Source organism: Varanus komodoensis, unplaced genomic scaffold (assembly GCF_004798865.1).
Source record: "Varanus komodoensis strain SLA01 unplaced genomic scaffold, ASM479886v1 scaffold3, whole genome shotgun sequence".
In the NCBI taxonomy this organism is placed as follows: domain Eukaryota; kingdom Metazoa; phylum Chordata; class Lepidosauria; order Squamata; family Varanidae; genus Varanus; species Varanus komodoensis.
The window spans coordinates 27,000,150-27,028,021 of NW_025335761.1; positions in this window are offsets into that span (position 1 = coordinate 27,000,150).

Consider the following 27,872-nt stretch of genomic DNA (forward strand, 5'->3'; position numbering starts at 1 on the left):
CTGCTTTCATCTAATCCAGTGAACCTAGTACTGGAACCTTTGGAGACCCACTGTGATGAGTTTACTTGACACTTCAAGGAGAAAATCATTCACCTTCAGGCTGATTTGAACACTACTGTTGACTCACTGGCTGATGAGGTATCCAGTGCATCAGCTAGCCGGCTTCGAGGAAAAGTGTCAGCTTTGGAACCTGTGGATGTGAACAAGATGCTTGTAGCTGTATGACCCACCACATGTTCTCTCAGCCTTTGTCCTTCCTTCCTGACTTGGTGGATCAGGGAAGCAGCGAGTGCATTACTGCATGATGGGCCCTACCTTCTTGAAGGAGGCAGTGACCTTCCTTGGATCCAGAAATCTATGCCAACTGTTATCTGGTTACAAGCACCCTGTTCCTGAGTATGATACTTGAGAGAGTGATGGCATCTCTGGAATGACACTGACTAACTGGATCCATTCCAGTTTGGGTTCAAGCCTGATTTTGAAACATAATAAGCCTTGGCTGCCCTAATGGATGATCCTCTTGGGATAGGAACAGGGGACAGCAACACTTTCATTTCTTGCTCTCTTATGGTCTTTGATACCAATGACCATGGTGTCCTTCTGGACTGCCCCTGTGTTCTTATGAAACCTTGTTCTGAAAAACCACAAGCAACATGGATATTAAAAAGTGTTGGTTACAGGATTCTGCTCTGTGTCATCACATAGCACAATTGCCAAGGGACTGAGCCACAGTCCCATAATGCCACTCTGTGGAATCGAATCCATAGGTAGGAATGGGACCACAGCAATGCCGTCCCCCTTGTTCCAAACTCATGGGCTAGTCCAAGCACACACCATGGTCAGTGGTGTCAGATGTTTCAGAGAGCTCAAGAAGAAACCATGAGGCTGCATTCCCAGTCTCTCTCTTGATACAGTTCATCCATCAGGGGTACCAATATCAAAACCAGGCCTGAACCCAGAAGGAAATGGGTGTCGCTGTACTACCAGGGGAACCTGTTAGAGGATACTGTTCCATTCATGACATAGTGATGAGTTTCCTATGGACTACTGGTTGCCCACTATGTGAACAGAAAGAGGGACCAAATGGATCCTTGATCTGATCCAGCATAGCTCTTTTTGTGTTATGTTATTAACCTTGCCAAAGGGAGTATTAGTAGGCAGACAATAATGGTCCTAAATATTTGGGTTGAGGAAGCATTTTTTTCAAGAATGTTTGCACAATGGTCTCTTTAAAGGTGGCTGGCACTGACCTCGCAGGTAAAGATGTACCCACCATGCCTAGGATCTATTCATCCAAACCAATCTGGCTAGACCTAATATACCAACATCTGCAGGGTTCAAAGGGGCATGTGGAACACACACGCACACATGCACACACAACTGTTGAGGAGATGAGATTTAAGACTGGGTGTACGAAACTAAAGATTATTTCTTACCAGTACCGATCCTACCTTTTTATCTATTTATCTGCTCATTTTCAACGTTTGTGTGGGTGAGAGAGTGAGTGAAAAATAAATATTTGAAAAATTGAGAAGAGGGGTGAGAACTTTGAAGGAACTGCTTTGCCTCCAGTGCTTAAGGGCTTACCTTTTTTTCATAAGGCGACTGAGGAGGGTGTGCAAGAACTCTTTGCTGGAAAGCCCCAAGGAAGAAGGCCACCAGGGGGCTTTTTAGAAAGCTCAGGCAGGCAAGGAGACTGTAAAAGCCCAGGAAAATGGGATATATGCTGAATCAGAAGGAGCAGGCCACTCAGACAGCTTGCCCACCTTCTTAGAGTATGGTAAGCCCCAAAGTTCTGCACCCTGCAAAATTCCTCTGTCCTCTGTGCAGGAAGCAGAAAAATAACTGCCCTCCTTTGCAGAAACACTAAGAAGTTGTGAAAGGTGAGGAGGGGATCCAGCACAGCACCAGTCTAGATATGAAGCTTACTGGAAGTTTGTGGGCAAGGTCAATTTGTTTTTCTGGTGTGGTTTAGGACATCCTTTTCCATTTCAAAGGCAGTGTCAGAGGGGATGACAGCAGAATTCAGAGATTTGTCTTGGACTTATCAAAGACAGCAAAAAGAAGGACATTAAAAATGATGCTTGAATAGCATTTGGTGTGGGGTTGATTTTTATGTACATCACAGTTACTATCGCTTCTGGTTATTCCAAGGGAAAAAAAATACAGGCACCCAGTACTCCACTCCCACTATTACTACTGTTGACCCATCCTTAAGAGTGCAGCTCTTTGCATTTACACAGAAAACATGCTTAAACCCCAGCTTGTCCCAGTCAGCTTATTTATTTACTTATTGAATTTATGTGCTGCATCCCTAGCCAAAAAGTTCCTCTGGGTGGGTTACTATCAAAAGCACAACAATAAAATACAATTCAAGTTAAAACAATAAAACAATAGACTAAAACCAGACAGCAAAATTATAAACAAACAATGATAAAACAGATTAAAAGCTCCATTTATAAAAGTGCTCTGGTTGTTCAATTCACAAAAGACAACAGCAAAATCTAGACCTGTTATTAAAAACCAAATTAATCACCAAAATAACTCCAGAATACGAATGTTTTCAACTGGAGAGGAAAGGATAGAAGAGATGTTACCTGGTGAATTTCAGTAGGAAGTGAAGGTGGTTTCCTTCCCGAAGATGCAGAACTTTGAATTGAATTTTGGTAAGTTTTGATCAAAAAAGACTGAATCAAAATTCTCCTCCATCTGTACCAGCCAAATCCAGTACCTGGAGATATGCCTAGCTTCAAGTGGACTATGAGGAGCCTGTCACAGGGCTGTTCTAAGATGTGAAGCCTGTCAGAAAAAAGAGGTGCCAACTCTAATTCAGTTCCACAAACATAGCTGAATACAAAGGCAGAGTTTTAAGAGTGATGGGCTTGAAGCTCTGTGCTTGAATGGACTCATCCTTCAGTTTCTGTGTGGTTTTATTTTAAACATATTTGATTTTTTAACATCTTAAGTTCTTTCCATTCTGAACATGAAGGCCCTTGTGAGCTGTGGTAAATACTTATAAAAACGAATAGGAATTTCCAGCTGTGATTAATGAGCATCTTCTCCTGCTTTCTGAAGGGCTTTCCCCACAGAATATCTCTGTACAGACACCAGCTGGGACACTCTTTCCTCATTCAGCCATGGCAAAAGGAGAGTCTATGCACAGTCTATGGACTTCTCTTCTGCAGACATGTCCCCAGCACATGTTAACACATGTCAGCACAAGCAGGGAATATGGCATCAGGAATGGAACCCACACACATAATTTCTTGCCACATGGGTCAACCACATGGAGAAAAGAATGCATTAATGATCCAGGACTGCTTCTTCAGCTAGGCAGTTCTTTGACTCTCTTACTGTCTCTTAACAGATTGAAAGCTTGGCAGTGCAATGGCCCGAATGGAGTTCTAGCCACTTTCATCATCTTCCCCCATCTCCCAAGCCTCTAGGATGGTGTTGGTGATCAGAGCCCTGTTTCTTTAGCCAGTTTTGGAGTCCCCCTAATGGGCAAAGCCTGAAACAGGAAAAAAGGAGCCGAACCCAAATTCTCACAAGTAGCAGTTCTCCAAGGCTTCAGAGAACTCTTTTCAGAGGATATCCTTTCAACTGGAGATGCAAAGGGCTGGACACGAGACCTTTCAAATGGAGAGTCTGTACCCTGCCACTGAGTGAGTTTCCTAACACAACACTCATGAATGCCGTGCCAATCTCTTTGAAAGGAATGGCGGCTGCACAGCTAGCCTGCTTGGCAGACGGTTTCCTCTGTTGTAATTTACCAAATTTAATCATTAGATACAACAGAAAATACAGCATTTCATCAAGGTTTCCCTTGAAGATTAGAAGTGCAATTAACTTTGTTTTAACTATAGGGATGCTTGTAATGTTTGCCTACTTGCTATCTGTTTGTTTCCATTCTGACTTAATAAACACTTAAGCAGAAAAAAAATTAGCTCCAAAACTTGAACTATTTATAAAGCAGATCAGTGGAAAGCTAAATAAATAGATGCCTCATTTCCCTTAGCAGTAGAGAAAGAAAAAGAGAAATAAACGTCACAGCTTTCTTTCCTTTTTTTTTTTTAAAGGACAGCTAACGTTTATGTTCAGTTATCAAAATCCACAGCATAGAGGCTGTCAGCTTTTGAAATACATAAACTGTTTCTGTCCTTTTTGTTTCTATGGAAACTGAGTGCTCAGTGCATTAGTTGAGCACATGAGAATGGAGGGGGTGGGAAGAGAGATCTGGAATTCTTTGAAACAAAAGAAAGTGCAGAAAGGGGGTGGGTGGGATCAACTCTCAAAACTGAGGGGTAAGGGGAAGCACCCCAATTTCCCTTTGCTGGCAACCTCACTGTTGTTGGGCTGCTGGCTGATCTGGCTATTTAATGCTGTCATAAAAACTTTCCAGTGATGAAAAGGTTTCTTCAAGGAAAACTCTATTCACCCTGAAATACATCTCCTTTTACACTGAACTGAGGCCATGCATCATCCAGTGCTGCCTTCACAGGATGTCCCTGAGATGAAGCCGTGTCTTGCGTGGATAGACCAGGGCATGCACACCAGTCAAACAGATGGTTGGTGCTGAGCTTCCACAGTTCCATTCAAGTATGGGCATGTTTCAGGGCAAAGTCATCAGTGATGAGCCAGGAGCTGAAAACCAAAATCCCAGAGTGGTCCCAGAGAGTCAGAGTAGAGGGAGGAAGCCAGGATCCAAAGCCAGGGACATGCAAGAGCTTGGAAGGCTGCCTCTCAGGCAAATTCCCAGTCAAGAATGAGCTGCCCCTGATCATACTGTACAGACTTCCTCCTAAGAACTTGCCGAAATAGCCACAATTGGCCAAAGTTCCATAAGGATTAGTTGTAGGGTAGCTCATAAAATGTAGTGTCATTGTCTTGTCCCTGTTGATCCCTGGACAGACACCACTGACCAAGGCCACAAATTTAATCTTAACCTGTTTCCGAAGCTGCACAAAAAGTTGATAAAACATCTAGTTTGTTTGTTTATTTATTTATTTATTTAAAACATTTCTATGCCGCCCCATTCGCCAAAGCCTCGGGGCGGCTCACAACATAAAATTAAAATATAATGCATTCAAAATATAAAACAAATTAATAATATAAAATAAGTCACCATGGCCAGATAAAATAAGCAAATAATATTAACAATTAAAATGACGTTTAAATAAAAAGGTCTTCGCCTGGCGCCGAAAAACAAATAACGACGGTACCAGGAGGACCTCTCTGGGGAGCGCATTCCATAGATTGGGTGCCACCGCTGAGAAAGCCCTCCTCCGAGTACCTACCCTCCTAATTTCTTTCACGAAGGGTTCCCGGAGAAGGGCCTCTCCCGCAGATCTCAAGGGGCGGGCGGGTGTATATGGATGTAAGCGCTCCTTCAGGTAACCAGGACCCAAGCCATTTAGGGCTTTATAAGTCATCACCAACACCTTGAATTGGGCCCGGACTTCAATGGGAAGCCAGTGAAGCTGACAGAGGACAGGAGTCATGTGAACATAACGTCCAGTCCCCGTCAGCAGCCTGGCTGCTCTATTTTGAACCAATTGAAGTATCCGGACCGTCTTCAAGGGTAGCCCCACGTAGAGCACATTACAGAAGTCAAGGCGGGAAATCACCAGTGCATGTGTCACTGTCGCCAGGCAGTTGTACTCCAGGTAGGGGCGCAGCTGATGGATCAGCTGAAGCTGAAGGAAAGCACTCCTCGCCACCGCTGTCACCTGAGCTTCCAATGAAAGCTCTGGGTCGAGGAGCACTCCCAGGCTGCGGACATTGTCCCTAAGAGGGAGTGCAACCCCATTCAGGACTAAGTTCAATTCACCCTCTCCAAAGCCCGATCCGCCAACCAACAGGACCTCCGTCTTGTCTGGATTGAGCTTCAGTTTATTGGCCCTCATCCAGCCCATTACATCGGCCAGGCACTGGTTCAGAACAGCCACTGCCTCACCTGGATTGGTGGAAAATGAGAGGTAGAGCTGGGTATCATCAGCGTACTGATGATTCTGCAGCCTACACCTCCTGACGACCTCTCCCAGCGGTTTCATGTAGATGTTAAACAGCAAAGGGGACAAAATGGACCCCTGCGGTACTCCATGGCATAACTGCCATGGTGCAGAGCCACAGTCCCCCAGCACTACCTTCTGGAACCGGCCATTGAGATAGGAGTGGAACCACTGCAAAGCAGTGCCTTCGACCCCTAATCCTGCTAGCCTATCCAGAAGGATACCATGGTCGATGGTATCGAAAGCCGCTGAGAGGTCCAGGAGAACCAACAGGGATGCACTCCCCCTGTCCTTCTCCCTGCACAGGTCATCGTACAGGGCGACCAAGGCAGATTCAGTACCATACCCGGGTCTGAAGCCGGACTGAAATAGGTCCAGATAATCAGTTTCATCCAAGAGAGCTTGGAGTTGTCCCGCCACCATCCGCTCTAACACCTTGCCCAGAAACGGGATGTTGGCCACTGGTCTATAATTAGTGGCCATCTCTGGATCCAGTGACGCCTTCTTCAGGACCGGTCGGACTACCGCCTCCTTTAAAGGGGCAGGCACCCGACCCTCCCTCAGAGAAGCGTTAACCACTTCCAAGATCCAGATCCCAATCCCGTGCTTGGAATTATTTATTAACCAAGATGGGCAAGGGTCCAATAGGCAAGTGGTGGGACGTACTCATCCAAGCACCTTGTCCACATCATCGGGCCGCAGTAACTGAAATTCGTTCAATAATTTTGGACCAGACAGTAGCATTGGTGTCTCCCCAGAAACTAGACACTAGTGGTGCCTAGCTCGTGACGAATCTGAGCGATTTTCTCCCTGAAATGCATGGCAAAGTCATCACAGCAGGCCTTTGAGGGTGGAACCAGATCTTTCTTAGGACCTGGACAAACCAGGCCTTGCACCACTCGAAAAAGCTCCGCTGGACGGCATTTTGAGGAGGCAATGGAAACAGAGAAGAATTTCTTTTTCACCGCCCTCACCGCCACAGCATAGGCCCGATAATGGGCTTGCAAGTGTGTTCGGTCAGATTCATCCTGTGATCTCCTCCACCTACGCTCTAGCCATCTCCCAACCTGCTTCATCGCCCGCAATTAAGGTGTATACCAAGGGGAAGAGTGGGTTCTGCCCGGTGAGAGAGGAGTTGTGCCTGAACTTTTTCAAACGTTGTGCTAAAGCTGGGAAGACATGGAAACAGAATAATAATCTGAACCCCTGTATGCAACTCTTGTGTTGTCAGCCACCCAGAGGTGCTGTGGCACAATTGGACGGCATACAAATGCTTTAAATAAATAAATATGTGGGCATAAGCAGAGTCTGAACAATGCTTTAGACCACCAGAAATCTTTCCCTGGTGGAGTTTGCGTTTTCCTCTTCCTTCCCAATCGCTTTTCCTTTTGCACTATGTGTTTCAGATTGTAAGCCTAAAGCAGGTACTATTTCATGATTAAGCTTTGTAAGCTGCTTTAAGAGCTTTCTTTGCCTAAAGAGCAGAACAAAGGTGCTGCAAACAAATAAAAAAGGGTAACAGAAGCTGAGTGGATCACATGAGTCCTCATAAAGGGCTACTTTTGAAATGTGTTGACAAACCACACTTACCACAAAACGGGGCAGCCAGAGCATGTTGTGGTGGAGTCCATATGGTCTTGAACTGATTGCTTCCAGCTGTTTTTTTAATCTAACCTGAGGTGCTGTTTTTGACCTATAAAGCTGGACAGGGAATGTCTGAAAGATTCTTTCCTCCTCCTTTCCTGAGGCTGACCATGCCTTGAGAGCTTTAGCAGTGGCATTTGGCGTTTCCCACCAACAAGAGAGGGCAGGCCAGCAGGTTCTTCACTTTTTGTGAAGCAGCACCTCAGCTGTCCAAGGGAAATGAGGCTGACTCCATCAAAGACCCTCAAAGACCCGTGACTGTAAAAGCTGTGACCATCCTGGTTTTAAATGTGCCCAACCAGTGTGCCTGCTTTTCTGCTGCTATTGTACATGGCACTGAGACCCATGCATGTTACCAGTGTTACTGTTACAAGCCTCTTCCATGTCATTTGGTGGAGTTTCTTAGCACTTTTTGTACTTCTCAGTACTTTGAGAACTACATTCTGCTGCTGTTTACATTCTGTATTAGGAGCTGGAATGGCTTTATTCATTGCTGCTGCTTTGATTTTAGTTTCATTCTGCACTGATTGGTTCTTTGCTTTAATGTTCGCATTTTCTGTACAAAAAGCCAGAAGATGTTGGTTATTGGGTTGCTTGAAAGTACAGGCTATAAAATAAACACATGTTACCCAGTAAGTTATTAGAGCTGGTCATCATTTTCTATATGTATAAATGCACATGAAATATTGTCTAAAATATTGAAACTGTCGTATCCAGCAATAGTGGTGGAATGAGTAATTTCTTCACCCAGCCTTACTCAGCTCAGTCCATCTCATATTGGTCTTTCCATTCTTCTTCTGCCTTCAACTCTACCTAGCACAATTGTCTTCTCCAGTGATTCTTTCCTTCTCATGATGAACCTAGTGCACTACAACTTAATTTGGGGGAGAATGAATTCCAGGTTTTTTTATTTTGCCATGCTTTTTAGTATTTTGTTGACTATTTTGATTAACATTTTAACTTCTGTGATCTTGCACTTTTCAAATCAGCCTGAAAATGCAAATGCAGATAAGGTACCTGCTGATTTCGAAGTGGCTCTAGTTTGTATATTTATGCATTCTGCACTTCTAGAATTTTTTAGTGGGAGGCTTTGAAGTGCTCTGTGTTATTACTCTTGCTAAATCCAATTAATGACCCCAAAAGATGCTTAAAACACTTGAGCCATATAAATGTGAATAAATTACTGGTACAAGTGAAGAACGCCACATGGAAGGGCAAATATGTCCATATAAAACCTAGGCATCCCATTCTTCTCTTCCTTTGCTGGAGTATGAAATCAAAAAGCAAAGCAGCTATTGGATCCTGACATTTGGAATCTCATATTAAGCTTTCATAATGAAATAACACTTTCATGAATAAAAACTTCAGGAGTTTGCTGTTTCTACCAAATGTTCTGAACATCTGAGAACAAGGGAAGAAAGAACGAAGTTTTCTGCAAATGCTAAAGTCAGCCTTCCTGCCTACTGTGGTCCTTGAATGGCATGTCCCTGGTGGTTCCATAGAGACCCGTGGCCTGACCGGAGTCCCTCCAGAGAAGAGCCTTCAGTGTGGCAGCACCATTCCAGAGCTCCCTGGCTCTGCAGGTCACACAATCATGGTGTTCTTTCTGGTGCTTCCTGAAAATATCTGTATTTCTGGAAGCCTTCTTTGGTTGACCATCCAGTCTTTCCATTGATACTCATACAGCAAAACATAAGGCCAGGATATGGTCTCGATCATCCCAGAGTGCAGGACACAGAATAATGGGCTGAAGCTACAGGAAGCCATATTTTGGCTGAACATCAAGAAGAGCTTCCTTACTGTTAGAGCAGTACAACTACCCCAGGGGACTGTGGGCTCTCCCGCACTGGAGACATTCAGGATGCAACTGATCAGCCATTGAGAGGGATCATTTAACAGAGACTCCTGTACGGAACAGGAGGTTGGAATTCATGGCCTTCCTGGACCTCTTTAACTCTACTCTTCTGTGATTCTGTGATAGAGATATAAAGTGAAGGAATCCTAAAATGGAAAAAGTGATCCACATGGAACATAAGATTCTGCCTCGAGCTGTGTGTTGCTTGAGATAAAAATGACATCCAGTTGCAGGAGCTGACAATTATGAAATTAATTGTAGTACTAGGTTGGCAGGATTAATAAGAAAAAATAGGATTGTGATAGAAAGTTTAGGATTACAGGGTTCAAATGCTATCATGCTTGTTCAGGATATATAATTCAGTTACCGTAATGATTAAAAAAAAACCATTTGCTTCCCACAAAAGTCAGGGTAGGGATTTGGGGCACTTTGGGAAATGGTCAGAATGCCTAAAATATCCAAGCTGGGGCAGGGAAGTTAACTTTAGTTTTAGGTGGGGTGGTCATGGGGTGAGGGTTGTTCTTTTTGCACAGGATAAAAATATTTTGTGGTAGCTTAAAACCACCATGATGGTCATCACACCCTTCTTGAGAGTTTCTGGGTCCAGAATATGGATAGGAATGACAGTATGTCATGCACCATTCAGTGTGCAATATTACATAGGATTAGAATTATGAAGGCACATTTAAGTGTGCAGGATTCAGATATTAGCACACTTGCTCAGGTACCAAGCATCTGTGTTCAAGAAATAAACCCTTCAGGAACAAGGGAGGATTATGGGGATTTTGACCTATTGGCCCAGGGGTCGAGTCCTGCCAGAACAGAGACCGTTGTCCCTCTGGAAGACCCAGCCCAGGAACCAGCAGATTTCTGTATTAACATATGCACAGCATGGTTAAAGGTTGGACAGCAGGAGTAAACATGTCCTCACAGGATTCTTGGGAGGGAAAACATTACCAAAACTTTGGGACTAAACCTGGGGTCTGAGAGAGAGGAAAGAGTTCAATATTCCATATGCAGGACAACATCTTAAAACACCCATGCAGGTGTGTGTGCACACACTTGTGTCCCAGATGTGTGTCCCAGATGTGACTGCATTTGTTTCCTGACGGAATCTCTTTGTGGTCATTTCATCAAAATGTCCTCCAGCCATTGAAAAGCATGGCTTTGCATCCCTTTGTGGCTAACCTGTCAAGTTCAGAGGTATATTAGTGCTAAACGCACCTGCCCTATCATTTATTATAATCTCTACAATGTCAAAGATTGCATTGAATTGCAATCATTAGGCTTCAGTTTTCAACCAGCATTCATCTTCGTTATCATTAGAGTCAGGCTAAAGCTCCGTTTGCTAATTTGACTTTCCATATTTTAAATATTCTAGCTTATCAATAAACATGACTTTCTAAGATCCTAAGATATTTCGAGATCCTTAATCAAGTAGGAAGTCTGCATTAGTTAATCAAAAAGTTCTTAAGATTTTCAGTTTAAATAAAATATGTCCTTGCCCTGGTTAGCTTGGCGGTGTTTTGTGTAAAAGGAAAACTCACAGCTACTTCTACAAGATATGTTAATTAAATACTCTAATTAAATTTTACATGGACTTCTTGTGTGACTTTCTTCATTCTCTGCATTCTGATTGACTTTACATGACAAAGTCATGTCCAACTGATTTAGTAACACTTGTGTTAAAAAAGGGACAGTTTATTAAGCTTCATTAGCATTATTGTAACAGAAATGCTTGGCAGGTGGGCAGATAATGCTGAAGGTACATACCTTCTAGAAAACTGATGATAGAGGTAAAAAAAATAGCCAAAATAACCTCACCCACCCACCTATCTGAGTCAAAGCATATTTGCTAGCTCTCTAGGGTCAGCACTGCTGTGGCAAGCAGAAAGCTTTGTGGCAGAATTTGGCCTTCCTTTGACCTCGGTGCTACACAATAATAGTGTTCTTTTATGATGTTTTAGACACACACATGTACATATACAGGGATGCATTTCACTTTATTGCAATCACTGATATTATGTTTTTTACAAAGTGAAGGCTTGTAGCAACCCTGTGTGGAGCAAGTCTTTTGGTGCCATTTTCCCAACAGCTCACCTTGTGTATCTGTGTCACAATTTGGAAATTCAATATTTCAAACTTTTTAATTTTTTAATTTGTTATGGTGATCTGTGATCAGTGATCTTTGATGTTACTCTTGAAATTGTTTTGGGGCTCCGTGAACTTACCCATTTAAGGGGTGAAGTTAATCGATAAATGTTGTGTGCTTTCTGACTGCTCCACCAAGCAACAATTACCCCATCTCTTTCCCTCTTCTCGGGCCTCCCTGGATCTTGAGACCCAACAATACTGAAATTAGCCAATTAACAGCCTTATAATGGTCTCCAAATGTTCAAGTGAAAGGAAGAGTGACTGAATTGCTGCAATTTCATGATAAAACGTTAATGGATAAGGGATTGCTTCTCATGAATGGGCAAAGAAAGCGATTTCTTGAGACAGCATCTACTCCTGGTGAAGATGCTGTGAAGACTGTTGTAATGATGAGAAAGGATTTAGAATATTACATAAATTCAGCTGATAAAGCAACAGCAGAGTTTGAGAAGGCAGACTCCAGTCTTGAAAGAAGTTCTACTGTGGGTAAAATGCTATCAAATATCATCACATGGTACAGAAAAATCTTTTGTGGGAAGAGTCAGTTGGTGCAGCAAACTTCATTGCTGTCTTATTTTAAGAAATTGCCAAAAGCAGAACTTACTCAAGACAAGGTGTTCTCACCTCCTCCATCCTAGCTCTTGATTCATGGTCCCAGGGAGCCAGGCTCAGGTGGTCAGATTCAGTCAGTAGTCAGATACGTATTCCTGGCAAAAGAAAAGGGGGACAGCAGAGGATGAGGTGGCTAGATGGAGTCACTGGGGCACTGGCTGTGAGCTTGGGTGGACTCTGAGAGATGGTGGAGGACAGGAGAGCCTGGAGGAACATTGTCCATGGGGTCATGATAGGACGGGCATTACTTTGCGACTAAACAAGTCAGATATTCCACAGTTTACTCCAGTTGTGGTGCTTAATACCCAGTGGGCACATGGTGACAATTCCTTCTTGTGTTCTCATATAAAATGGAGTGCTTCCAATGTTGGGTGAGCTAACTTCTGTTCACACAGTGGGAGCTTCCTTTCCCCTTCTTCTCCCTGTCTGCCAAATATGCTGTGGAATGGGACTGGAACAAGGCCTGGAGATCTGATGGAGCAGGGCAGGAAATCTGGATCTGTCAGTGGTCTCCATAGTACTGTTTGTTTAGCTCTGCGTGCACATCCAACTGAGCAGTTATGGCACTACCTGATGCAGATCCTGACATGATACATTCAGGAGAAAACTTGCATTTTGGTGCATGAGTTCTATAAATCCACATTTGACCCTTGACAATGTAATATATGAAGCTTTCTGAGGGGATTGTCAGTGATTACAATAGTGGATGATAAAGTGCAGACCATCTACTGATGAATATCTATGAGCAGGTAAGTATGAATGTGAAAGATTCAAGCCCTGACTGCGGTGGGAACCCACTAAAATCAGCTTGAAGGATCTGACCTAATAATAAAGATATTTTTATATTGAACTATATTTATAATCTACCTATTATCTCTATGCACACACATAGAGATGCACACTGACATTTTTTAAAATAGTGGGAAATCACAAAAAAGAGACTTAACAAGACTTATATGATCAGAAAAATGAAAAGTGATAACACGATATGAATGATGTATGCGGAATGGTAACTTGTTTTGTTGTAACCTGAACCGGGTTTGAAAATAGGTGGATTTCCAAAATGCATTTTTCATTGAAGAAAGGGGAGAGGTGGGGAACAGAATATGAAACTAGATATATAGCTATTGCCTGCTTTTCTCCAAGATAGAGAAATTATATTTGTTGAGCATTGGCAGTGTTCAGATTCAAGGAGAGGGAGAGAGTATGCCCTCAATTTCTCTGCACTGCACTTGGTGTTCATTCGGCTGATGAAGTTCTCAACTCAAAGGGCAGCATAGACTTTGTTCTAAGTTCCTACCGGAATGGAAAAGCTGACAGGGGAAAACTTACACAAAGGATATTGTGCTGTGAAAGTTTGTTCAAAGCGACACTTGTCAGATCTCTTTGAAATGAAATTGAAAAGGAAAAACCAATTTTCTTTGAGGACAAAGTTCATCTCTATTGGTGTGCTGCACCTGTCTAATTTTCTTCTACGTAAAAGAAGGCTTGACTAGGAAAATTTGAAAACATAGTTTATACCACTGCAGGTATATATCAAAATGTTTAATTCAGCCTAGTCTAACATTTCCAGACAATAAATAGAAATGAATCTCTTTCTGTTTGAAGCTGTGATAAATAGCTGGTTGGACAGAAATTATTGGACTTTTATTCTTCTCCCTTCCTGAATGTCACATAAGGGTAACAACTTATAAAAATCATACATTTCATGAAGGAAAAAATGGTTTATGTTTTCTGTAGTTGTTTTATCAGTAATGTCAACATGAATGAAACAAAAATGCAAGCTATCAGGCTGCGTCACCAGGCATAGTATACTTAAAACAACACAAATCTTTAAGAAAACAGAACATATGTATGAAATTAGATGGACTGCAAGATGTATTCTCATTTTTCTGAATAGGTTGAATATTTGCATGCAGATCTTTTCAGTGCAGTTATAGTAATTTTGAAGGGGATCGAAGGGGAAAACTTGCTTTTCTCAAGTTTTAATCCTTTTTGAAGGATGTTCACTGGCAAATGTGAACTTCATTTGTGCCTGTTCTTCTTACTTAACCCAGGCTGCTTCTGTGTGATACCATGTAATTGGAGATCATGGATCCAGTATGATGGCATCACAATACGAGCAACCACATTTGGCAATATATGACATCACAAACCCATTTCAGAAATAACTTGAGGGTTCCCAATTGCACGGGACTTAAATAAAAGCCCCTTTCAGACCTCCCTTCTCAATATAGGATGGTCAGAGACTCAGTGGGGGGGCATATGACCTCACCCTATTTTTAGTGTACACGAGAGCAGCCGGAATGCTTTCATAGGGATTTTCTATATCTCTGCTTCATTCTTATCTGAAGCCTCCCCCCTCCAAAAAAATAGCAACAACAACAGCAACAACACAGACATTTGGATACTGTTAGCATGATCCACTTTAGGTAATGCCTGGTTGAAGATCAATGGGATAGAAGAGGCGCAGCTAATGGGCTACATGTGCCCACCATGCATCCCTGCCACCCTGATGAATCTGGCATAACTGTATCTATGCAAAGATGTAGATACCACCAACAGGTGCTTTCACCGTTGCAGAAGGCTAACAGGAGCACAGTTAGCTTGCAAAGAAGCAAAATCTAAGCCTTATGGCTTATGAAGTGGTTCATTATCATGTGCCCTGTGGACTGGGCAGCACTGGTTGCAGGCCATGGCGAATAGTCTATTGTAACCCCAGACTTCTAGCAGTTTTCCACTCCTAGACTAGAATTAACTTATCTATAACTTAATCGTTATAGATTTGAATCTATAATGACATTCTTTTCATGACACTGTTGGTTCTTTGTGGGTTATTTAAACCATGATGGATATGGCACATGCCAGGGATGTCTGGGTGTTATTTCAGAATGCAACCCCCAGTCAGGGCAATCACAGGTTAGGCTGTATTGTGCATACCCAGCCATTGTGAGATACTGAGGGTTATTAAGCAACTCTAACATAACCCTTGATTAGTAGTAAACTCTTGAGAGACCCTATGTGGATTAAGGATGGTATATTCATATTTTAAAATAATAATACTAAATAAATAGTAGGGTTATGTAAGGGTTCTTTAACCACTGAATAACCCATGATTGCTGAAGAGGCCATGAATCACATGAAATGGCACAGTCCACTATTACTAGACTGATTGTTGCATATTTAAAATAGGGTGTCACAGAATTATAGAATAGTAGAGTTGGAAGGGGGCTACAAGGCCATCGAGTCCAGTTCCTTGCTCAGTGCAGAACCTCAAGCATATACAGTCACATTGGAAATTCCAGTTGGTATTGCAAAATGTAATATTGTCGTGTGGCCGTAACTCACGTAGCAATTACTCACACAGATGCAGACAATAAAAGGTAAAGTCCTTTATTCAAAAAGAACTACAAGATTTATGTGATCGACAGATAGTGCAGAAGCTACCATTGATAGTACTAAGCAACACAGTTGCCCCCTCCTTTCTGACCACTCTGAGATTTGCTACGTGGATCTCAGTCTCCTCGTCCATCCCTCCCAGGGGCTGGATAAACTTCTTTCTCTGCTCCTTTTGCTTTGCCTCTCCTCTAATTGGTCTAAGTGTCAAAGTCTCCTCCTCAGCTGGGCACTCTCCATGGCAACCAACTGCCCAGCCTGACTTCCAGGAACTTGCTCAAAAACTTCAGAGTCAGGTGGCCGGGGGGGTGGGGGGAGGCGTTTGTGTCATGGGCACCAAGTATAAATCTTCCTGCTCCAAAGCCTGATCCTTGCTGGGGACTCCTCTGAGTCGTTAGGCATGACAAATATAAATGTTTGAAATACATGCATATTTTCAATGAAAAAAATTAAATATGGGACATTAATGGCAGAATCCAATGTGGTGCTTATACTCCCAGTGATTTTCTTTCAAGCCACTGATTGCTCAATGAGCATTTTTCCAGAAGATGACAGATGGACAACATTCACATAAAGGAGCTTCACTTCTTCCAGAAGTGAGCATTTCCACTCATTTTGGGGCTTCCATTAGGATGTATTAAATCTACCTTGTGTAAGTGGTAGGTCCTGCGTGTCCTAAGCAGTCAGTGGGATCTGCACTTGCAGAAGGAAATGGGTGGTCTGCTAAGATCTGGCAGGGGCATGAGAGCCCCACTGGATCCTGCCCTCTGTTTCCACCCACAGTGGTCTGAGATGGTTTTTTTCCTTGCAAGTTGTATGGCTTATCAGACTCAAAAGTTCTTTTTGTCATAGAGAGACCCTTCCTTGAACTTTCAGAAGATGTATTATTCAGGAATAATTGTATCTCACAGATTTCCCTTTCTACCTGTTTCCTGTTGTGCTCAGTATATGCTCTCTTATAGTATTAAAAATGGCAATGCTGCCTTCTTGGTTCTGAACTTTGCACTATTAGAATAGAAACAGCTTTATATCATTCTGTTCACCTTTTTTTTTTTTTTTGGTGTCAGTTTTTTCCTTGCAATTATTAGTTTCATTAAATAGTTACAATTTGTTTCTGTGTATTCATTGCCAAGTTTTATCCTGTGTCCTCATTTCAAAGACTTGAAATCCCCCTAAGGAACAGGTTGTCATAAAGCAGATGCTCCCCGGTTCCTGTAGAGTTCTGCCAGAAGTCAGTCTTATCATTTTGATTATAGGCACCAACCTTTTGTTTTTATTGCAGTTCACAGCTCTCCTTATCTAGCTGTGTACAGAAGAGCAGAAATGCACAGAGGCTGTGGTCTTCACACAGCCCAGTGGTGGCACACAAGCTTTGTGTACAGAAAATTCACAGGTTCAATTCCTGGCATCTTCAGGGAAGTTGGGGAAAAGCCCTGTCTGAAACCCTGGATAGTCACCAATAGTCACCACTGCCAATCAGCATAGGATATTGAATAGCAGGCATAGTGGTTTCACCAGTCCAGCTTTCTGTGTTCTTAACATCCTATCTATCCAATTAAATTTGGCTTTCGGGACCTACTGCACAGCTATTGACTGATATCCCTGGCACTGACATTTGCTATTACCATTGATTCCTTCCCATATTATTTATATCTGCACAGTGTAAGATGTCCACAAGCTTTGAACTAGGCAGGCAAGTTATCATGTGATCAACACGCCAATCAGAAACCCATCTCCCTCTGTTCCTAATTAGTGTGAACACAGTTGCTTGGGGGACAACTGATGCTTAATCATTAGCTATTAAAGTATTAGAACTAGCTTTCCACCAAGGGAAGGAATTACTGCCCAGTGCAAATAAGTCCTAAGATAAATGACTCATTTAGGAATTAAACAGAAACTGTCTTTTGAAAATTATTTTGTCCCTTTTAACAAAACATAGAAGGCTATATTTTTCTTCTTTTCTTTATTCACATGAAAATTTCTCTGCCACCTTTCTATGGGATATTCGGGGGGCTTACGACCATTGAAAATAGCTAAATAATAGAAAGGAATACCTTTAATAAAAGAGATTGAAAGGAAAAGACCATAGATTAAAACAACAACAACTTTAAGCCAATCTTCCTCAGCCTGATGTCCTCCAGGTGTTTTGGAATACAGCCCCCTAAATCCATGAATCCCAGCCAACAAACAAGGCCAATGGTCAGGATGTCGGGCTTTGTAGTTCAACGTATCTTGGAGGCAGCACCTCGGGAAAGTAAAATATCAGGCACTTAGCAAGGTGAATGCGTGCTGAATAAAAGATGTCTTCAGCAGCCAGTGAGGGACAGCCAGAGACAAGATGCCTGAACATGGAACTGCAATGTGTGGGGAGCGTTAGATGCTTTGCACCACCTGGCATCACTGACCCCAGGATGCTGTGCTTCTTGCACTGGATAGGAAGGCCATTGCTTGGAACACGCATAGCTCAATATGTGTAGACGCCTGAGTGCAGTAGGGAACCGTGCTTGATCAGGGTTCCTAACTGCGCACTCACAGGGAGGCTTATACTCATGGCATTGCTCCATGTGGGAAGGTCAAGGGTGGGGAGGGAGGGCTAGCACTGATGCTGCACAAAGGCAAAGAATTAAGAACACAGGAATGTAGATGAGCCATTCCACAGTAGATCAAAGGTCCACCTAGTCCAACACTCGGTCCCCACAGTAGCAAACCAGCTGCCCACAGAATCCTTCAAGCATGTTGGGTGCAAGAGCTCCACCTCCCAAGCTCCTCAGCAACTGGGAAAGGAGGCAGCACTCAGCCAGCAAGGCTAGTGGCCCCTGACAGCCTCCTCCCTCAGGTCATGGACAAAGGCACATTAAATGCACATGTCCTACAACTCTGAAATTCAGCCATGGCATCAAGTACTTTATCTGACTGATGCAGAGATTCACCACACAAAGGGCATCTTGTCTTTTGCTAAGCAAAGTTCAGGATGATTCTGGAACAGAAGAATAAAATGTCAATCTAAAATCTCTCCCCCGTCCCCCCAACACACACTCACACTTTTGACCATTTGTGTAAGAGAACTGTTATCAATGGCAGAGCAAGCTGTTAGCCTACCACTAATTAGTGAACAGCTGAACTGGCTTGGCAAACTGGTGCTGTATCCATCCCCACACAGAGAGTTGTTCAGCAGCATTTGGAAGCAGCATTTGCATCCCATCAACCTTTTGGGAACAGCTGCATCTCTCCTTTTATTATCTAAAGGCTGTCTCCACAATCCATTGCCTTTGGTGTGTCATTTCTTCCTCTGTTTCCATCCCCCCTCACACACACACATACCCGCAACACTCCTGCTAAAATACAATTGGTTGCTGCTATCAGGACAAGAATATTTCCCTTTGCGGGACTAATTAATGCTTCTCAGATGGACCTCACAGTGCACTTGCTTAGAACTCCCAGTGGAGTTTGTGGGACTATTGCTGAGTGATAAGGAATTTGCTGAAGCTGCCATTCCCATTTCCAGCCACACGTCTGCTTGTACCCTTCAGGATTTTTATTACTTTCAGTAACTTGTTTGGATGAACTAAGAGAAAACTCGCTGGGAACCAGTGCAGCAACAACATGACCAGACTTGCAGAGTGTTACACTCGACCTAATTTCAGTGAATAAAGCCATGGTTGGTTCATATCCTGGCTTGCACGCAGCAAAATGTCAGCAAACTGGCACAGCAGCAAATAGGTTAAGCCAGTGTTTAGTTTGCAGATTGGCAAACAGACGAAGATCACTGGTATTTCAATTATTGGTGATCCAATGGGCCCCTGTGGATATGAGGGAAGCAGAAATGTGTTCAGGCTTGGAAAGCACAGTGGCATAATAACATTTGCTTGGAATTATTTCATGTTTGAAAGGATTTGTGATGGAAATGAAGTTGGCAAATAGCACCGTACCATTCCCTCCCCCAGTGGTCCTTGGAGCCTCGTCGGTTTTTTATAAGGCCTGTACGGGCCAAAGGAGACTGAAAAGTCACCTAGTTTATCCCCCTGCACTCAGGTGGGATCATCGTTCATCTGCACATCTAGCAGAATGCTTTGTATTATTATTGTGTGATCTTTGTAGACTGCACCAGAAGCACAGAGCAGAGACAAGAGAGGAAGGAGCTGTTTTTACCATTTTAAAAATGGCAGTGAGCTCAGTCAGGGGCAGGCAAACATGTTGGGCTTCAAGCACATTTCAGAATGTGGGTAGGTGGTGGGGAATCCTGGGCACGGTCACAAAATGGTGCACTGAGTACAAAAGCACTGACCTGCATTCATCTGCCATCTTTATCTCCTAAGGAGGGTAATCGCACGTAGTTTACCTGTGTACAGCATGTTTCCTTATGCTTGTGTAAGCACGTGTTGCCCCAGTTTATCTTGGGATCATATTGATCTGGGAGGACAGGTTAAACTTAAACAAACTTCTTATTTTCCTCTCAAATATTAAGCAAGAAGTTCAGAGATGCAAAAGAAGAAGCAGCATCCACTGGAGTCAATAGAGATGTCTTTTCCTCTTGTAACCCTTCTCTTCAGGGAAAAAGAAAATGGGAAAATAGTTCAACCTCTCCTAGGTCATGGTTTGGATGTGCATTGGCCAAATGACCTTACAGTGGGTATGGGGAGAACACCTGACTACGCTGTGATGGCTGTCAAGTTTTGTTTGGCTTAAATGCCCTGTTAGTAGGCATTTCCTCAGTCTGGATAGTCTGCATTCAACCTGAATTGAATGATTTGCATTCCTTATGAAAGACCAGGTATGGTCTTCTTGGACCTCTTGGACCTGCATGGTCCTTTTGGAGCCATCACTGTCAAATTTTCCCTGTGTCACAAAGCACCTTTTGCCAGCTGAGGCTGGTACTCTAGGCACAACCGTATCTGGAAATTGATAATCGGGTTACAGTGATCTGTGTTCCTCTAACTTCCCAGTTGCTGTACCTGTTTGCAGTGTTGATGGCTAATTGACAATTTCAACTAATGCATAATGCAGCAGCAGATGTTTTACCCAAGACCAGCCATTATTACATTGGTTCTTCCTGGCTTCAGAGGGCTTCCAATTCATTTCTGTGCCCAGTGCAGTTTTGAACAATAAACCATTACATGGCTTGCAGCTTGGTACCTGATACAGGGCTTCCTCCCTTAGGTACCTACTGAGGCCTCCCCTCTGTACAACAGAGTATCTAAGCCCAAAAGCAATAAGGTGAGAGAGGCATTTTTAGTGGTGACCCCCTTAGGTATGGAACACTGTCCCTCAGAAACCTCAGCTCATGCCCAATTGTTGTCCTAAGGGCACCAGGCTAAGACTTTCTGCTTTTCCTAAGCCTTGTAAAATATTTTCTTTGTAGTCCCCACATATTTATGCTTTTTAAAAAAGCTCCTTTACTTGCTGGTTGTATTAAACTCTTGTACTTTTTAGTTTATTTGGTAAAAAAGTGGTATTGTGTCTTGTGTTTCCATGATAAGCTAGATTTACCAATGTGCCATTGCTGTGTTTTAACTGACTTTGTACAATATCTACAGAGCTGGTGATAGAAAGCACGTACTAAGCAAACAGATAGATAGGCAGACCCATGTAATTACCTTTTCGCTGTAAGGATGACCCACAACAGCTCAGGGTTTTCCAGGACCTGGGACTGTGGAGGGGCAATGCTTTACATGGATATAGATATTTCCTTTGGCACTTGAGGTTCATGAGAGAACGAGTGATATTCAAGTTTCTCAAGGCTCTCCTTTTCCAAACTTGAGGCTCATTGGCCCTGTTCTCACTCACAAACTTGTGTGTGTGTGTATGTGAACATGAAAATTTAGCATTTTAACAGGAAGAATGGAAAATTCTCCAAGGATGTATTCAAAAAATACTTTCCCACCATTGCATAAAAAAACAAAAAGATCCTTTACTTTACACTGCACATTTTTCAAAAAGTTCACATTTTCTGAACATGATCACATGTTGGAAAATGTGGGAACCTTTCCGAAAAAACGTGATTGCATTTATATGACTGCATACATTTGGAGTTGCAAGCTGGGCATTTTTGTCTCCATTTCAAACATCAACAAAATTCATATCCTGGAATTCAAAGTTGGCAGATGTTGCTGGTGAGAGCTGGGAATGATACAATCCCCCTGTCCTTGGCTCCCTTTTGTACATGATAGGGACAGAAGTGAAATATGTGCTGTAGATATGCTAACAAAGTACATCTCATATGCAAATCTGTTTAGCATAATTTTCAAATTCAAGAACTGCAGCTTGTTGCAGGAAAACAACACAAGAGGCAGGAGGGACGATCCTTCTTCTCCTATATCCAAATATTTACTGCGCTGACCCACAGTTGGAACTACACATTGCCTCCGCTATTGGAAACATCTACACAACCAAGTAATCTAAGACGGGATACTTTGTGGAGTACTGTAGAAATAGTTGCACCTTTTCAGGGTTTTAATCCTCCATTACAATACCTTTTCTGTTTGAAACTTCAAATATTCCGGTCATCTGCAGCCTGGAATGTGCTTTGCCTTCCTTGACAGCATGACAGACGAACTACTGATACTCTTACCCAAGCATATGAATTCATTAAGTGAACTTGACAACTGGTCTCCTTGTCAGGAGGCTGTTCTATTTTCACACTGAGCTGTAAGAGAGGAAACTGAGGAAATGCAAGATGAGCGGCCAATGGACTGCAGGAGTGGAATTGGAATATCACAATGTATTCTGGCATGTCACACAAAGAATGAGAGAGAGAGAGAGAGAGAGAGAGAGAGAGAGAGAGAGAGAGAGAGAGAAGAGGAACACAGACAATCAATGTTGACAATCAGTTCAACGTGAGCCGCTACATACAAGTCTTATGCACCTGTATTGTGCCAACAAGAAACCAAGATGATGAACTGGGGAGAACATTTTCTCTTGCTGTGATATGGGCCATGATTCAACAGAGCCTCAGGGGCACTTAGGGACTCTCTGATGGATTAAATTATTTCATACTGGGATGTAGTCTTAGGCCCAATATTCTATAGGTTGGTCACTGGCCAGTCATCTGAATGGAGTTATTCGGCTGGACCGTGTGTGCAGCACTGGGTTACAGGACACAGTGATAATCACACATACAGTCCTTTGCCCCAAAGGGAAAGATTTGCTCTGTGTTCATTATATTTATTCTGAAGTATAAAATGAAAATAATTACTCTACAGTCTTTGTCTTTATGCTGTAATCTGGCAGGGCCTTGGGCCTTGCTGAATCTCTCATTCCTCCCCACCATACAAACACACTCCTCCAACCACACTCCTCCATAAATCTGAAATCATGTTTCACGATCTTCCAAATGAATTCCAAAAAAAACATGCAACAGGGAAGTGAAAATGCAGCTTGAAGTTAAAAGTGCTAATATTACATTTATTTTCCTTATTTGATACACTTAGGACACAAGGCAATGAAGTTGGCCATACAATTCCAAACCTGTAGGAACATGGTCATCCTATATTTAGTGGTAGAAGGGCAGTTGATTTTTCCCAGCTAAATATGGAGCCTTGAAGCTAAGGAAACTCCAGATACAACATTTGTCAGCAGTACCCCCCCCCCCCCCCGCCCTCCAATGCCCCTAAAAATATGTGTCTAGGTCATGGCTGTGACCTAGGAGCTGAAGCCAGTATGGTTCTTTCCATGCTGACTACAAGGGGTCAGGGAAGAGCTCTGAATTTAGAATCCTAGCTCCAACCTTAAATCATATTCCTGAGGTTGCATCTGGGACTCTGAATTATCCCAAGGCCTTTCAAAATAGCAGCCACGGTATTGCATTGCATAGGTATAATTCCATGCATGTGGAGAGGCGAAACATGCATGCTGGCTGGGGAACGCCAGGAGTTGTAGGCCTTTTTCTGACTAAGCAAGCATAAGATTGCATTGTGTAGCCATGACAGCTATCTGCTCTAGTACATTCATTAAATTCATAATTTCTAGACTTCACAAAGCTGGTGTTTGCAAGTATGTTTGCATTTACAATGCTGATCACTAAAAGACATACGTTCAGTTTTACAATGGCTTAATATTTATATAGTTCCAGTGCTTTTGCCTTTTGTGTGTGAAATAAACACTCACCTTGAATTCCTTTTATTATTTATTATTTCCCATTTCAATTGATATCCCTGATTGAACATGCAGGATTTTTTTTTTAAATCTTCACTAAAATATATGGTGAAATCCCCCCTTCGCTTTATGCATGTTGATCAACAGAGTTGAATGCACAGGGCTGTTAGGGAGTAAAGCATCCTCTTTCCCACAATGGCCAGTGGACACCTTTGAGCAGCCCAAAGGTAACAGCCCTCCCCCATATTGTCTCCCAGCAACTGGCATGCCATTACTGGGAGGAGCACTCAAGTATCTCACCTGTAATCTTCCAGTCTTTAAGGGAAGGGAATATAGTGCATCACTTGGAGAGCAGAAGGCCTCCATTCCAGTTCCTGGCTTCTCCAGGTACGGGAAGGAAAGAATCCCACTGGAACCCTGAGAAGCCACCACCAGTCTGAACAGATGGTGCTGGGCTAGTCTAAGGCAGTTCCTATGTTCCTACTAACATTAGCTCTCTACACATGACAGGATGAAATAGAAAAAGGAAAGACCAGTGCTGAGAGATGGGAAGGGAAGGGAAGGGGATGGATGGACCACTTCAGCCTGCAAGATTACTATTTTGTGACCCAGTTGCTTTTGTGCTAGGAAGAAACCTAGAGGCGCAGCCATGGCACATATCCTGTAGCCAGAGAATAAACATGGCAGCTCCCAAATGCAACACTGGAGAGTCGCATATCATAAAAATCAACAGAGCAGCCAAGAGGGGTGTGCGTGCAAAATCTCAACAGCTGCCTTTGAAACCAGAGAATAGAAAGTCCAGGTTGAAGTCCCCAAGTGAGGCATGTGTCTGCCTGACAAGGACAGAGTTGCACCTTTTGGCATGAATGGGCTAGGCGAGAAGCATCTCTCTTTCATTATTTGTCTTCTATAGGATAGGAATATTTTTACATACTATTAAAATAGTATGTAAGTTGTTGTAGGGATTGTGTTTTACATTCAAGCTGTTTTTATAAATGACTAGATGGTAAGTTAGCACTGTTTCATTATGTCGCTGGAAAATCCTTGCTTAGCATAGAAGCATTTAATTTTTACTCCTTATTTTGAAATTTCATGATGAGGATTTTTATTACAAAATACCTTTCATATTCATATTTATTCTCCTTAGAGCAACTGTTCATCAATCAAAGAAATACAGAGCTGCAATTTTAAATTGGTAAAAAATCTGTCTGGAAGGTGATTTCTTTCAGCTTATGTTGTATAAGAAATCTCTCATGGTTTTCAGTACTTGGGGACTCTCTAGATTTTTCTTTTATCATTTCCAATATAGGGCTTCCAGCCCCACAGCCAATAAGCTGCCACTGTTCATTTTGTCCTTTTTCAAGGGTTGAGAACCTTCCTTCTAATCTGAAACCCTTGCTATGTATTCCCTTGGAAACGGCAAAGATCAGTTTTCCACCTGGGTTAATGACTAAAGTCATAATATGACGGTCCCTAGAAAAGGAGCCATCCTTCAGAAATTCGAGGGATGAAGTAACTCTCTCCCCTCCCTCCACAAAATAAATATTAATCAGCTCACTTACAAAATCAGACCGAGAACTAGATTAGCAGCTGATAATATGTATGCCGAGAGGAAAAACTATGGGGGATTTAAAACTTGGCAGTGCCGCTATCGTAATGTTTAAGTGCCAACTCAATTACTGTTAGGATTCATCTGCAACTCTCCGCAACACTTCCTATTTAATTATTCCAAAGTGCAGGAGGAGTGAGAGAAATTCTTTATATTTCCATTCAGTACGCAAACTCATTTTCCCCCTGTGGTGGACCAACTGATTCACTTTCTTTTAACTGTCATACTGTGTCAGTGCTGAAAATGAAATGAAGAACATTGGCAGCTCTGGGCATTCATTATCAGGGGGTTTTGTTCTGTACAAACCAATCTTTGTTGTAGAAGTTGTGGTATACCACAAACTGCTTAACAGCATAATCCTTTGCCTGTTGACCCAGAAGTAAATCTTACTGGATTCAAGTAGTACTTTCTCTGAGATAATCATATCTAGAACTGCAACCTTACTGGGAGAGGGTCAAGGCACTTGGCTAGCCCTGAAAAACAGAAATATGTGACAGCTGATACAAACCTGGAGGCCACCGTTCTCAAATGGCCATTGAGTCCAACAATAATGCCCAAACATCTGGAATTAGCCAATCTCCTCCTGCTTCATTGCTCTCAGAGACCAGTCAAACCAGGTTGCTGACCTGGATTTAACAGAACGGAGTGGTTGCTTAGGAGCAACAGTTTCACCTGGACCATTTCTGTGTTCCATTGATCAGCTGTGACTTTGATAGTAATACTGGCAAAAATGTTGGAAAGCTATTGGAAAAGTATTCTGGAAAATTCCAGAAACGTATTCCAAAAACATTATTCACTGTTACCATTACTTATTTAGCAGATAACAACCTGAACAATGGAAGCCTGGGCTGACTTGCTTTCTCTGTGAGAACCAGTTTGGAGTCCCCCATCCTATATCCTTCTGCCAGTTATTTATTGAATGGTAGGTCCCAGCCGACTTGTATATGCCCTCTCTCCAAGTTTTGTTTCATAAAATCCACTATAGTAGCATTACAATCACTTCCTAGAAATGTAATTCTAAGACACCAAATGAAATTTTGTGGGCATTTGAAGCTGATAAGCCAGTATGATATTGTCTGCCAACAATATAAGCTGGGAGAAAACTTCCAGGAAGAAAGCACTTCGGAGATACAGTTCTCTGAGTCAAAATGAAACCTATTCCAAACTGAACTGGGGTGGCAGTTACCCATTGTACATAAGAATGGCTGCCCAAGGATGGACTTTTTGCTGGTGTGGCTGTTATCTGGAGGCTGAAGGCTGCATTGCCCCCTTGCAACAACTTGTAGCCAGATTTGGTGGCATGGAGGTGGCAAAATGCAACACTCTTGCATGAAAACAAAGGGTGCTTGTTTGGAAGTGAAATCATGCTCCCCAGATCCTTCTGGGAGTATAATTCTGCTTCCAAAAAGGCAGAATGCCTTGTTTTCAGGGAAGTTTGATGATAGAGTGGTGAGGCCCACCAAAAGTTTTGGGGACTAGAATGCAATCCCTGGTTCATGTGGTGCCTTCTCCTGGATTGCTGGAACATTTCTATGCATGGTATTCAGATTTGCTTCTGTGTAACCCACACTCCTTCCCATTATGGCCTCCACAGGATATGTTAATACTGAAAGTGATCCATCTGGGGTTAGCTGATTCCTAGGGAATGATCAAATTTTGAACCAGAAGGAAAAGAAAACCTCTTGATTGAATTTTGAAGCAGCTGAGTTTATTTATGCCACAAGATTTCAGTCCCACTGCTAGAGCAGGAACATGGGAATCAAATGCTGAAAGCACAATTGCAATGGATTGGGAAGATAAAATGTCATAGCAACCAGCAAATGAAGTTCCTGAGAGGATGTGTGAATCCCAGGTTTGAAAAGAAGTGGGACAAAATGAGGCAGGTAAACAATGGTGGAATATCTCCAAGGAAACAGAGACTAAGAAAGCAGTCCTAAGTGATGCATCCTATGACACTTCAGCTTGTGCCTGCCAGGGCAAGTGGTTGTGGGTGCACTTAGCTTTGATTTCCTTCTGGTGAATGTCCCCCCCCCCTAATTGTTGTCAGTGGGAGGGGAAATGCCTATATTAGCAAGAGACTGGCTTGGGTCAGGAGCCCAATTCTAAGGCCCTATGGGAGGAATGGAGTGGATTTGGATGGGGTGGTTCCAGATTAGGGAGTGGGTAGGGAGAGAAAGATGTTTGGTTTACATTTTAACATAATTCAATCTAATTCACATCTCCCCAACTGATACATGAACTGAACACAATTATCTTTCAGTGTTGCAGTCCTCCAGATACTGTGATGATGGCTTTGATGAAAACATGCATACATACTGCATATTGAGGAAATTATTTCCTAAAAATGCACATCCTAGGGAATTGTGCACAAGTTTCTATATGAATATCTCATGTAACTTGCACTTGAAAAAGTGTGATCATCACAGAAAGTAGTGCAGATTCATCCACTCCTAATCCCTTCCTATCCCTAACCCATTCAAGATACAAAACTATGCATGTT